Source organism: Mastomys coucha, unplaced genomic scaffold, assembly GCF_008632895.1.
Source record: "Mastomys coucha isolate ucsf_1 unplaced genomic scaffold, UCSF_Mcou_1 pScaffold17, whole genome shotgun sequence".
Lineage (NCBI taxonomy): Eukaryota > Metazoa > Chordata > Mammalia > Rodentia > Muridae > Mastomys > Mastomys coucha.
In genome coordinates, this window is record NW_022196899.1 from 2,309,313 (window position 1) to 2,324,041 (window position 14,729).

Sequence of the window (14,729 nt, forward strand, 5' to 3'; positions counted from 1 at the left end):
ACTCATCATTTCTTTCTTGCTAAAGAACTCTGAGCCACAAATAGCTAAAGTTACTTAGGCAAGGGGCAGACATTTGAATTAAGTCTTTATTCTTATCAGCCCATTATGGCAGAAATGTATCCTTTAGTAAGATGGTGAAGAACAAAAACCATTTCATTGAAACCTGATTCACCAGTTCATACCTGCTAGTTAGCTGTTAAATGATAACACATCCTTATTTTTATATTCATTTATTTTGTAATTTGTATAGTGGCCAGACTGGCCTGAAACGAACCCTCTTCTTCAGCCTTTTGAATAGCGCATGGATATAATATATTTTTAAAGAATATATTTTCATCTTGTATGCAAAAATCCATGGAATCTAAAGCTATCCATTTTCTTCTTGAAATAGTGTCTTACTTTGTAGCCCAGACTATCCCTGGACACATGACCTCCTGAATGCATTTCATAAATATTAAAATTTCACACCACTATGCCAAAAGCTCAAAGCATGTAAAATATACTAGATTATCAATGAGATGTTATTCAATTAAAATTTAAAATATATTTGATTGTGTTTATGCTTTTTAATTCTGGATAAGTCTCAAATTCTAATCAACAGTTGCATAGACAAGGTCATACGTTAGCTGCATCAAAAAGTTTATAGTTGCCCTACACAGCAGACAAAGCAAGAGTCAAAGTGTCTTTCTTCTTGGGCTTGTGACTTATCTGGGTAAAAACAAACAGAAAAAGGATGTTGTTGCTATCATTGTTGATGGAAGAAACTTCTGTGAAGTGGGAGAGCACTAACTAGATTATAATGGAGAACATACTTCATTTTTTTTTTCTCTGAAAAGTACAAATCTCAGACAAATACTGATATGGGAAAAGGTATCCCATGTGGAATATGGGTAAGCTCACCTAGCCACAGAAAGTCGAAGTGGGATGAAGCTAGTGTTCTAGGAGTGAGAAGGCAGCTACCAATATGGCTTGGGAATCAGACAACAGCCCTATTGGAAAAATCCCATGGATTATGATTTGGTAAAAGAGTTGGTGGTTAACTCAAACTTCCCAGAGAAGATTGTAGAAGCACGTAACCCTAAGTTCATGTTCCCATAAGACTCTTAGTGAACACTATTTGGAGAATGAGCTCATGTGGGAAATGTTTCCTGGTGTGCTGCTTAGGGGAATGGTGTATATTTTTAACCCATGCTGTTTTCAGTGTTTATTTTATGATATATTTATCTAGCAGCGACAGAGCAAAATAGCTGCTCATGAACATTTAAATGCATTAATTTTTCTATAAATTAAGTGAATAGTATTGCTCATAATTTTAGATTAATATCAGTGTACAAATCCTATGTGGAAGTTCTACTGAAGATTTTCACATTGCCTATATTTTGTGTATATGTACTTTTACGGAGAAATATCTGTCTTTTTATGGTCAAGACATATTCAGGAAAAATAGTATGGTAATAAGTAAACACAACTTTTCTATTTTCCAAATATCATTGATTCATTGGAATATGCTAAGCTTTGTGCTGAGATTTGTGTGTGGATGTTCAAACTTGCTGGCTGCTATTTCCCCTTACACCATCCATCTCACACCAGTCCAACATGAGATACAGTTGCAGGTTTTGTCTGTGCCTCTCAACATGTGCGCAATGACTGTTCTCTCAGTAAGAGAGTGATCTCTTTATTCATCAAGTACATTATACTTGCAAGCTGGTCAGAGCATAGTCACTATTTGTGAATTGATGACTACTTGGTAAATTGATAAATTAATATAATGAAAATATACCCCAGTTATATAACAGTAGTTATTATATTTCTCTAAATGAATCTCTAAACCAGGTATGACTTATTGGACTATTTGTATAGCATGCTTTGAGCCTGTTTTGGAGTGATTGTATATATGAAAGCAACTTTATAGACAGAAAAAAATAGCGTGGGCTATTTGGTTTTAAACTTTATAACTTACAATTTGCCTTATGAAAAAAACCTTCCTTTTGGGAAATCTACAGTACAATGTGGTCACAGCATTGATTTTTTAGTCTATACTTCCCAAAACATAACTCAATGAGATTATTTCTCAGTTCAACACTTTCCCACTATAATACTTGTTTTTATCTTGTTCATTTTCAGTAGATTCTGTTCAATATTTTCTAGAAACCAATTTCACTTGTCATAATCTTTTTTCCTACTCTAAAATTTCCTCTATTTACTGTTGCTATTGATTGAAATCTTATAAACCAAAATAAATACACCAATTTATAGAATTTTAACTAAAAATAAGCAATCTCAACTTGGTAGCCATGAAACATATACATTTTCAAATATTAGATGAATACATACTTTTTTCACATATTATAAAGATTCTTAATGACTGTTGGAGGGTTGTATAGTAAAGGCTCCTTTGGAGGAATGCTTGGCAATAGGCTGACACTGTACATTATTTCTGTTTGTTTGGTTTGGTTTGGTTTGATTTTTTTTTTCTGTTTTTTTGAGACAGGGTTTCTCTGTGTGGCTGTCCTGGGCCTCACTCTGTAGACCAGGCTGGTCTCTAACTCAGAAATCTGCCTGCTTCTGCCTACAAAGCATTGGGATTAAAAGCAAGCTCCACTTCTGCCCGGCCACTATACATTTTGTAGAGAAAAATATTTCATCTTTTTAGAGCCATGGATCACATGCTATCCTTTCAAATGGCCAAATACTAATAATATTTAAGGATTTGTTTACCAAGAGAAAAAGTAAAAAATATTATAAAGATTCATATAATTAAAGAAAATGGATTACAATATTCTTACTGATGAAATTATTAATATATCTTAATAACAGACCAAAGGTTTTTCTGTAACTTGTCAGCTAAAGAGCAAGAAGTAGGTAATTTTTGAAATAGTAATTTTTAAACTTTTTAAAATTTTTAACTGAGATTTGTAGTTCTTTAACATTAACCGAATTGCAAACATTTGGCTGTAATGAATTTCCAAAACAGGCAGAGTCTGAATTTTCCTGAGCTAGTGACTACTCTGTGGTGGTGATCAGAAATTATGCAGACAAAAAAAAAAAAGAAATTATGCAGACACAGGTATACCAACCACTCCCTCATTACTCCTGTTATAGTTATAGTACATCAGCTTTGAACATTATTGCTATTATTGACCATTTAAACACATTTGTAACTTCAGCTATGATTTTTTCCTCCAATACTTAAATTATTGCAGAAGTATTTTATTGATTTAAAGATAATTTAATTTAATTGTGGATTTAATTAACCATTTATTTACATTTAATGAAGAATTGAACTATAATGCTCATTATAGTTTAATTCTGTAGATTCAGGGCCCAATTTCTGTGTTTTAATGATGTCACTGTATTTTCCAAGTTTTATAAGATTACAATCCTTTATTATATATTGAGTTTTGTATTAAGACATCTAATATAAAATTGCCTGCCATATTTTTAATAAATATTAAATGTGTACTTTAAAATAGTTCATCATTTGCATAATAAAATTTGAGCCACCTATAATTATGTTTTCTTGATATAATTACTTAACAAACCATCCATCCTATCAAGCTCTGAGTAAGATGTACTCCAGATCAAATGTGTCAATGGCTCTGTATTATATATTATGGATCAATTTGATTGGAGATTTAGAAATTCATATCTTCTTGTGGATGAAAGATTGTTACAAATTGTCCTTTTTATGTCTGCTTCTTTTCTTTCAGATTTTTTTCTGAAATATATCTATATCACAGTTATAAAAATGTTGGCTAAATTGCTATCTGCTATTATTAATAAACTTCTATATTTCACCTGTTTTTTTAGAGCATTGCAAAACTTGATTTTATTCAAAATATTACTTTTTGTGCATTTTGGGTTACTTTGACACATACAGTAATAATTGTCTTAATTTTGGGGTTAATATAGTATCTTAAAATCCATTTTCAATTTTCTTAATTAAAAAATCTTTCCCTTTTGCAAACTTTGGGTTTTTTTTTCATTTATCCTACATGAGATAAAACATTTTAATATTTTCTTTTTTCTGGAAGAAAAGTATTAATATATTCTTATATTTTTGTTCCATCCTATTTTAATACCATCTCCTAACTTTATTTTTCTATGTTTCCTTTGATGCTCTTTCCTTTGTTTTAATTTCAACATTCTGGCTGTGTTGATGTGATAGTCCTGATTAATACTGTTTATCTGTGGTTTACATGGTCCATCAGATTAGGAAAATCATTGCTCCATTTTAAAATCAATTCTGTATCATTCTACATAGTATCTTTCTGGAATAATGTGTATATTCAGATTAGAAAAATCAATTACTTCATTTATATACCTTTCTTTTTCTTCCTGATATCTTCTATTTTCTCTCCACATTAAGTTCAAATGGCTTAGGGGTTGACTCATTCCCACATTTTTTTCTTGTGTTTGTTTTAAATCTTAATCTCTGTTAAAAACTGGTTCCTTTTATTTTGTTTTCAGTGGTAAGAATTAATTTCTCCTTCATGTTCCTTTCATTTGAGTAAAACCAATGTTTTAACTTACTTTTATCTTATTCCTTTGTTATAAATTGAAAGGGTTAATTAAAGCCTTGGACCTGAGCTGACTAGTAAGAAGAGTTATGGGCCTAAGAATCCATTGAAAGCTGGCCCACATAGACCTGGGAATAAGCAAGCAAGTTGTTAGATATCATAAGAGCTGACAGGTCAAGAAAACATAAAACTATAAACATAGAGAAAAAAACATGTCTAGGCAAGCAAGGACATGTCCGGGCATGCAGGCACGTGCCTGGCAGGCTCGGAGTAATGGCCCATCCGGCCCCTTCGATATGGTTTGAGGTCAGCAGGAAGAAATTGTTGACTCAGGCCTGTACCACCCACAGAAAAACCACACATTGCCTTTTTAAGAAATTCCCACTTTAGACTGCATGTATTTTTAAATTAGCCAATCATGTATAGCCATACCAATTCCTTTGTTCTCCTAGAACCTTTTTCCTATATAAACCCCTAGCTTTTGAGCCTCGGGGTCGATTTCCCATCTCCTGTGAGAGTTTGGGAGTTGGCCTGGAGCTCCGCCATTAAATGCTGCCTCTTGCTTTTGCATCAAGCCAGTCTCTCGTGTTTCTTTGGGTGCGTACCTTCCCAAGACTTGAGTGAGGGTCTCCCTTCAGGGGTCTTTTAAAATCACTGTTTAAAAATTAATTTAGTTAATGCCAACATCTCATACTTTTTAAACATTCATCAGATTTCTTGTCATTTTCACTGAGTGAAAAGACTTTTTCACCAATTTGTCTTAGTCAGGGTTTCTATTCCTGCACAAACATCATGACCATGAAGCAAGTTGGGGAGGAAAGGATTTATTCAGCTTACACTTCCACATGGCTGTTGATCACTAGAGGAAGTCAGGACTGGAACTCAAGCAGGTCAGGAAGCAGGAGCTGATGCAGAGGCCATGGAGAGATGTTCCTTGCTGGCTTTCTTCCCCTGGCTTGCTCAGCCTGCTCTCTTATAGAACCCAAGACTTCCAGCCCAGGATGGCACCACCCACAAGGGGCCCTACCCCCTTGATCACTAATGGAGAAAATGCCCCACAGCTGGATTTCATGGAGGCACATCCCCAACTGAAACTCCCTTCTCTGTGATAACTCCAGCCTGTGTCAAGTTGACACACAAAACCAGCCAGTACAATTGACCCCTTGTCAACTTGACACACAAACACATCACTATTAAGCCTCAACCCTTACTTTCTTACTCATCCTCAAGATCTAAAGTCCCACAGTCTTTACATATTAAAAGTTCAGTCAATTTAAAATGTCCAATATCTTTTAAAATTCAAAGTCTCTTTACTGTGGTCTCCACTAAAATACGTTCTTCCTTCAAGAGGGAAAAATATCAGGGCACAGTCACAATCAAAAGCAAAACCAATGTCTGGGATCCAACTCACAATCTTCTGGGCTCTTCTAAGGGCTTAACCAGTCACTTCTCCAGCTCTGTCCTTTGCACACACAGCTTATCTTCTGGGCTCCAGACTCCTGTACTCCACTGCTGCTGCTGTCCTTGGTGGTCATTGTCTGGTACTGGCATTCCCAAAACACTGCTGTAACTAGGCTTTCGGTTCTGGGCCATCAATTGCAAACTAAGGTTGCACCTTCACTAATGGCCTTCACTGTGTCGAGCCTCAGCTGTTCTTCATGACCCCTTCATGCTGTCAAAACCAGTACCACCTGGGTGACTCTTACATGTTACCAAGTCCTGCTGCAGCACAAGGTACAACCTTGGCTATCTCTGGAGCACAGCCTCTTTGTGCTCTCAGAAAACACTTCCCAGAAGATGTCACCTCAATGATGTAGATATAATCATTGGACCTAAGCTCTCCAGGATCTGTCTACCCACTAATCTCTACATTACATCCACTTAGTTTTTTGTCATGAACTCTCTTTTCTATAAAAGGAGGTTTCTTATTAGAAGTGATAACTACACTTATCGATGGGCATAAGTATGAGCTTTAGAATGTAGTGATCAATTATGCTAGACTAGCAAAGTGGCAGTAGTAGATTCCTTTCTAATATTTGTATCAGTAAACCAAGAATGTTGGCTAGGATTTCTGTAAAAGAAATGATTTCCCTTCTCTTCAAACACACAGAAATACACACACACACACACACACACACACACACACACACACATGAATTCACACAGACATGCACAGATACACACACATTTACACATAACATGTATGCATGTGTATATGACTGTCATTGGTATTTGTGTGTAACAATATTTTTAAAACAAATGAGGCTACCAACTTGAGAGTATATTGGAGGAATACCTAGAAGGGACTGGGGGAAGGAAAATATAATATAATTATATTTCAAAACATATTTTTAAAGTTAAAAATATTTGTCAATGATTTGTAATTTATTCTAATGCTACATAATCATAGCTTTGAAATCAAAGAGGCTCCAAATACTGTCGCTTCCAATGGGAAAGTTCACCCTTTTACTAAGATGGTGGACAACACACAACTAAACCCTTCAGTCTGATACTGATGGCCCTACATCTTTAGCCAGGATTCTTCAATTGCCTCATTATCCACATCTAGCCCATTGCTACTGTCAAGTTCCTTTGCTAGAAGGACTTAAACTTGGCTATTATTTGCTCTCATTAAAGTGACATAAATTAGCTGCAATTTATGCATATTAAGAAAGTATTTTTCCATGATAATATTCAAGTCTCTCAATTGGGTTAACTTAATACTAATTGGTGAATATCATTTAACTCAGACACTAAACTTAAATTGTTAGTGATAATGTGTGTGCCTATATCTGTGTTTAATCAAGCAGATAAATATCTAAAAAAGACAAGGTGAGTTAGCAATGAACTGCAGTTTGTAAACGTAACCCAGAACATGGCAGTACTCATTCTTTTAATTCTGCTTTGGACAACTACACCTGTGAAGGTTTGAAAAGTGACAAGGAAGCTTGCTTAGGCAAGACTACTAATGTGAGAGGAGCCACAGCATCTCCCATATATGGAAGTCCTTTGGAAATAATTCTCATGAAAGACAGAACCAAATACATACACATTTTCATTTACTATTTCCTCTTCATTTCCATAGAAAAAGTTTTTTCTGTTCATAATGTGGTGATCTTTTTCACTTTTAATCTTATGAACCCTGCATAATTTCTTATCCAGTCCCACTTTCATAGACTTATCCTTCTTACTATGAACTTCAAAGATTTTCATGCATAAATATATTCTTTTTTCTTTTCTTTTTTTATGAGATATTTTCTTTATTTACATGCCATGTGATTTTTCTTTTCCCAGTTTCCCCTCCCAGGAACAAACAAACAAACAACAAGCAAACAAACAAAAACAACAAGAACAAACTCCTGTTGCCTCCCCTCTCCCCCTGCTTGTCACCCTACCCTCTCCCACTTACTGGCCCTGGCATCCCCTACACTGGGCACAGAACCTTCACAGGACCAAGGGCCTCTCCTACCACTGATGACTGACTTTGCAATCCTCTACTATACACACGCTGCCAGAACAACCAGTCCTACCATGTATACTCCTTGGTTGTTGGTTGAGTCCCTAGGAGTTCTGAGGGTACTAGGTAGTTCATATTGTTGTACTCTGGTTTCTCTTCAGATCGTATAAATCTTTAGCCTTTTACATTCTTTTTTCAAAGGAAAAATAGCATCTTCTGGCATGTGGGCATGATGTTACCTCTGACCCACACTCACATATACACATAAATACACATGGTAAATCAGAAGTGTATGTGTGTGTGTGTGTGTGTATACATACATACGTTGTTACACATACATACATACATACATACATATTCTTAAATGCCTCTTTATCCTCCTATTTCCCCCAGTCAATAACTTTTTCCTACTCCTGGTGAAGGAGATGTAGATATGTCCTTACTTATCAACTTCCTCAGGTGTCTAATTCTCACAGACAACTGAAATCTCTTTAATATCAACATGGACGATTCACTTATTAGCTGCGACCCACTAGATACTTATTCTTGGTACAGAATTAATTTATAGATTTCCTTCAACACATTTCCAGTGTCCCTGTCTTCCTTTTCTTTTTTACCTATCAAGACACACTTACTCTTTAGTTATTTTCTATTTTTTTTCAAACCTTTCAGTAATAACCTGTTTCTTTTACAATCACCATATGCTTTCATTTTCCTCACCACAGTGACAGTTATGACTGGGATCAGGCATCTTGTGATGGAAACTTGATGCTATCTCTGATGCATTATTATGAAGCTCAAAAACTCAACCTACGAGGATGAGGCCCAGTTGTTCTGGAGTTATAAAGACAAACTTTTAGAATGTTCTTAAGGACTAGGCTCATTTAGTAAAGTTGCACGAACAGGTTTTCCTGAAGATCCATGATTTCATTAGCTCTGGATAATTGATTAGGTTTCCGATCCCACCCCCCCCCCCAAAATGATGGCTATCTTGTTAAATAGCTCTTAAATCTAATTGGAAAGCTGTTGGTTACTGCCAAGGTATGACTACCAACACCGTACTCTTAGGGTTACTATGGCATGCTAGTACTGTAATTCATATGCATTCTATATAGGCAGGAATGGCATTTGTTTCATTCCTTTGTAAGCGGGCATCTCAACTTATGCTGTGATGAAAAAAAAAAAGAAAAAAAGTCCTATATGAAACATTTACAAATATATCCAGCATCGAAAGCTGAATAAATTTTGAGGAAGAGGCAAGAGACTTATTGTAAGAACCAGAGGATCAGTGAATTTGCTGTGGGATTCTTTTGTCTTCTTTTATGTCAGAAGCTCCACCCATAAAAGATCACCAACATGACCACCTATACATGAGTTGAACAAGGACAGAAATGGACATGATAAAGTGGATAGATCAAAGCCCTACAAGGCCTCAACCATACACAAATAAGTACAGGTAGCTAAGGACTGATGAGAGCGGGAGCAATAGCCTTCCCTGAGAAAAGCACACGGATTAGTTATCCAACACCAAATGATCAGCCCTTAAAATGAACATGTAAGTGACATTGTTCAGACTGAGCATGTTGTATCTATGTATTTGGGAATGTACATGTTATATATATATGTCTATTTAATAATTAATGGGAAATTGTATATGAACATTACAGAGAGTAAGAACATTTTAAGAAAAATTAAATATGGAAAGGAAAGTGAGAAAGTATATAATTATGTTGTCAAAACAAAACAAAACAAGAAATAAAAAACTTCAAAATTTTATTACACTTATTGGCTATGTGCATGTAATGACTGGCAGAGTGAAACATTGGAGAATAACTCATAGGAGAGGAATTTGCCCTTCATATATGTGGATTCAAGAGTCAGAACATTAAGCTTGGAAACAAGTACCACTACCTGCTATGTCATCCCACTGGCCTAGAAATCAAATCATAAAAGGCAATAATTAGTCCATTGACTTCACAGAGCTGGAATAAGGATCAAACCAAGCTGTGCAAAGAGTTTGAGAATGAAGGAATTTATGAGAAATGAATGTTAGATATCACCTTAGTTATTATTGCTCAATAGTTAATACATTATAACCTCATATTTTGATGAGCATTGCATCTAATTTCCTGGTTTATTTTGACAGATCTGTTAATGGAAGTGTTCTCTACCTCTGCTATCTAATGTGGTGGCTATAACTCACACCCTGGTTTGTGTTTGAACAGTGGATAGTGTGAATAAGGATGTAGATTTTTAGTATCACTTGAGTTTGAATACTATGATTTAAGTAAAACATCTGTTTTATTTTGTAAAGCCAGGATCTGCTCTATTGACAGCACAGCTCAAGATTTTTTTTGCAAATTTCAAACATATCTGAAAACATGCTTACTTGTCCATTGCAGATCATGCTTCTTTTCTGAATTTCTTCTTTTTCTTAATGGCATCACCATCTACCACAGCAAAATGTTCAGATGTTATGTGATGTATTAGAATTCATTCTGAAGTGAAAGGGGCATGACCTTTGAATCAAACACACCTGGCTTCAAACAGGGCATCTCCATTTCCTTGCCATATGACCTTGGGCAAATTAAATAACCTGTGGGTTTCACATTTTTTCATTTGTAAAATAGAAATATATATGTGTATCACACAGGGCTATTATGAAGATTAAGTGGCATAGCATATGCAAAACACCTGGCATAGTTCTGGGCATAAAAAGCATATATACTTCATAAATATATATTACTTCTTATTTTCCTCTCCTTCAAACGGAGGAACAGATCCAATTGATCTGAAGCTGGGGTATTTTTGAGTCTTTCTCTTCTTTCTAATCCTATTGAATAAATTCCTATTAATCTTCTCATCAAAATTTCCACTGTACAGCCTCTTAATCAATACCCCCCCCCCACACACACACACACATACACCCGGATCTCTTTGAGGAACCACTTGTTTCCAATTTATTCTCTAAATTTCCACAAGTAGTTTTCCAAAGCTGGTTCAATATTTCATTAATCATTGATTCATCTCTCTGCTGCCCATGGACATAATGCCATATAACCAAAGTATATTTTTTACATGTGTAGTATCATGAACAATATTATCATACAAATACACTGAATTGTGGGCTTTTGGGTCCACAAACATTTTAAGAATACATAATTGAGATTCTTATTTACTTAATGTCATCTTTTAAAATGTGATGCTAAATACCTATCTATGATATATTGATATGTAGTTAAGGTTGCATTGAGTAATTTATTCTTGAGAACAATTGTCACTTTTTGTAGGATGGATAGACACCAACAGGAGAGAATTTGGGATGTAAATCCTAAGTGTATAGCTCATCCCAATGCTTTTAACGCAGTTATGGAAATCAAATTCACAGCTTTATGGACACTGTCACTGAACTATATCCAAGGGCATTATATTTTATATGTACATCTTGATCATATCTAACACCTAGGGGATTTCTAAGTAAAAAGTATTTCTGAGTATTGATGTAATAACAAATAGAAATATTCATTAAAATTATAAACTAAAAGCATTGTATGAATAAACACACAAATTTATTTATATGTAATTTAGAATATATATGTACACACATATACATATGTGTTTATTCACACACACACATATATATATATGTATACACTATATATTCTAAATTAGTTCTTTGCTCAGAATTGTGTGTATCCAAAGATATCTACAATGTGTATCAATTACAATATTTATTGCAAATGTTTCATTATATAGAAAAGTCAAAATCTATACTTACTTCTATGCCCAAGCATTACACATCATCAATGCTCAAGTTCTGTATAAACATTGAAACTACAAGTCAGACAAAGTTCCAGAATAACTCCAGGATCTCAGATGGCTACAACTTTCTGCAACTTTTCGAAGCACAATACTTTGTTATGACAACCTTATAGAATATCATCTTTGCATTTACTGCACACCCATTTATGTTTTGAATCTACATGATTTCCTAGATACTAAATCTGTGAGATCCATTTACCTTTCTCCAAGTAACAAGGGTTCTCCGCTTTGTCTCTTCATTGCACAGCAGAATTGTCATAAGCATTCAGGTTTGTAGTATACTTCGTATAAATTCTAATATTCATCTACTTTACCCTTGTTGTTCATTTCCAGTTATTATTTCGTTTATTACTCTCAAGAGTACAAATATTCTAATATATATGTTCTCTCATTCTCTTTAAAGTATTTACCTGTTCAATTCCAATACAGAGGATAAGTATATTTTGCTCTAGGTCCTCTATCACAGTGAGTAGGAATGTTCCTATTTTACATTTTTGAGTTTTGGTTGCTTACATTTTTTTACAATCAGTGATTCACCTTTGTGAGTTGAAATTTCACATAGTTCTGCTACTGTTTCATCCTTTCACTAGCTGCTGCGGTAACTATCATGCCATGTGACCATTGTCAACGGGAAGGTTCATTTTCTGCAATTCTTTCTCAATACCATAACGACCAATTTATTGGTTTATTTTCTTTTTTTACTTTTTGCCTTTCAAAATATACAAGACATCATGTAGTGTGAAATGAGTCTTTTTATCATTAAATGTAAGGTAACTACTAACTGTGGCATGTTTTCCTCTTTTGTAATTTTTGTTTGATTAAAGTAAGTTCTAAGTTCGATATAGTACACTTTCAGACATTTTTGTTAATAAAGTCATAATAATAATTAACACAATAAGTTCTTCAAAATATTTCAGGCTTTATTTTATTTTATTTTTTATTATTTGCATTTCATTGTTTTAAATGTTACATTTATTTCTATGAATGACCCATATGGAAATGATTTGTGAGAATTAGGTAGTTACAATACATGGTGGATTGTGAATATTTGGATGTGAATATTTGGATGTGAATATTTGGATGACTCACCACCATTCAATGAAAAGATAATACTTTTTCTTTTTTTTTTTTTTTTTTTTTTTTTTTTTTTTTTTTTTTTGCACTAAGTCTGCTTTTAATAGCGGCGCAATAGAGAGTACAAGATTTTACTAATTGCAGCTCATAGAAGGATGCCAATTGACTAGAGCAAATAACCTCAAAATAGAAATATTCCCAGAGCTGGACCACAGGCTGTGGAGCCCGCTCAGTACATGATAGAGATGGCCTCTTGTATTCTGTAGGGTGGATGACTATTGACACACCCCGCCACTGTGATCAGAGCATGGGGAGACCCTATCTTCAGATGGTCTCACCTGTGCCTTTCGTTGGATGGGAGATGGGAAGAAACGTGCTTCCTCGAGCACTCTTTTATTAATACATGTTTTGTTTCAGTAGGACGCCATCTATGAAGCCTGCGGGAGCCCTCCTGGGTATTTCTAGATTGTGTTATGTACATGTGTGCTTGATAGCTTCTCTTCTCATAGCACTGTTTGACTTACTGTTAGAATTCCAGTAAAGTATCCTTTCCCACATTCCTTGCCAACAAACCCAGTTAGATCCTGAGTCCTCTGCAAACATCTGGTTTTAAAATCTGGAACAGTCCTGAAAGGGGGAAAAAAAAACCTACTTTCTGAATTCTGGGCTTCATGACAATAGTTCCCATGTCACGGGGCTGACCCTTCCATGCTGTGGCCCTCAGAGGAGCAGGCCATGGAAGGCACTGCATGTTCACTCTCTTCCTGGCATGGGCCTCCTTCAGACTGTAGATGCATCACATAGTAACCTGCTCTGGTCCAGTCGTCCCTCTCAGATCCTTCTTACTAGAGCCATCCCCGCTCCTCAGCGCTGTTGCCTGTGCGGTGTGGCCTCTGAATGGGATGCAGCGAAGGGGACAAGCAGGAGGCTATGGGTGCACACTTAAGGCACTTCCTCTTCATCTACATGGCAGGTCGTCCCACCCCCATCCTCCCACCCCGTCACCCCTCCATCCCCCGGCACTCTCCAGAGTAGGTGACCCAAAGGCAAATCCTGGCTCTTTATTCAGACAGCTTGCAAGCGAGGAAGATGACTCACCTGCACCTTCATTATTCAAGCTTGCCTGTCTCTCTAGTATGACCATGTAGCATGGGAACAATGCCCAGGCTCTCTAAATAAATACTAGTGCATTGTTTTTCCTAGAGGTGCCTCTGCTCGTGTTTCTACACCACACCAATCTTTCCAGTTCCGATGATAGAATGCGGGCCCCCTGGCAGGACTGGGGTGCCCGTAGGCATGAGTTACATCCTCACTCTATCAGGCAGCTTGCACTTCGTCTGCACTGACCACTGCCTTGGTTATGGGGGCTGCAAAGAGCTAGCAGTTAAGCTGATAATACACAAGTTCGTAACAGTTACTAGGTATTTCTTGACTTTGAGAACTGCACAATATCCTCTATAGCATTTGGGGTACAGACTAGAAGAAAATAGATATGGAAGTGACATTCTCCCTCAAAATTCAAATGTAAAATGGAGACCACAACTGGGAAAGGCGCTTAACTTCCATGGTCTTTAGAATGGGCTACTGTTCTGTTTCAAGGGAGAGCATTTCCATAGACAGACATCTACATACTAAGAGGTAGTACGGCAATTACCTTCAGTGCAACACTGAGTCAAGCTTCCTATACTTAGGGAGAAAACTTAGTTTTTTTTTTTTTTGTATGTTTGTTTTTCATGGAAACTAGATATTCTTTACTAGTTTATTGAATTAAAAAAAAAAATAAGATCCCGCATTTTTAAGAGGCTCTTTACATACAGTACAGCATCTAGCTGACATGTGGAGATCGGTCAGTTGAG

At 35.8% G+C, this 14,729-nt stretch overlaps 1 long non-coding RNA gene across 2 annotated transcripts in view; it reads left to right on the forward strand.

Moving 5' to 3' along the window:
- Nucleotides 1-14,729, forward strand: part of LOC116094918 — a 108,811-nt gene that overhangs the window by 22,751 nt on the left and 71,331 nt on the right. The window lies entirely within an intron of this gene.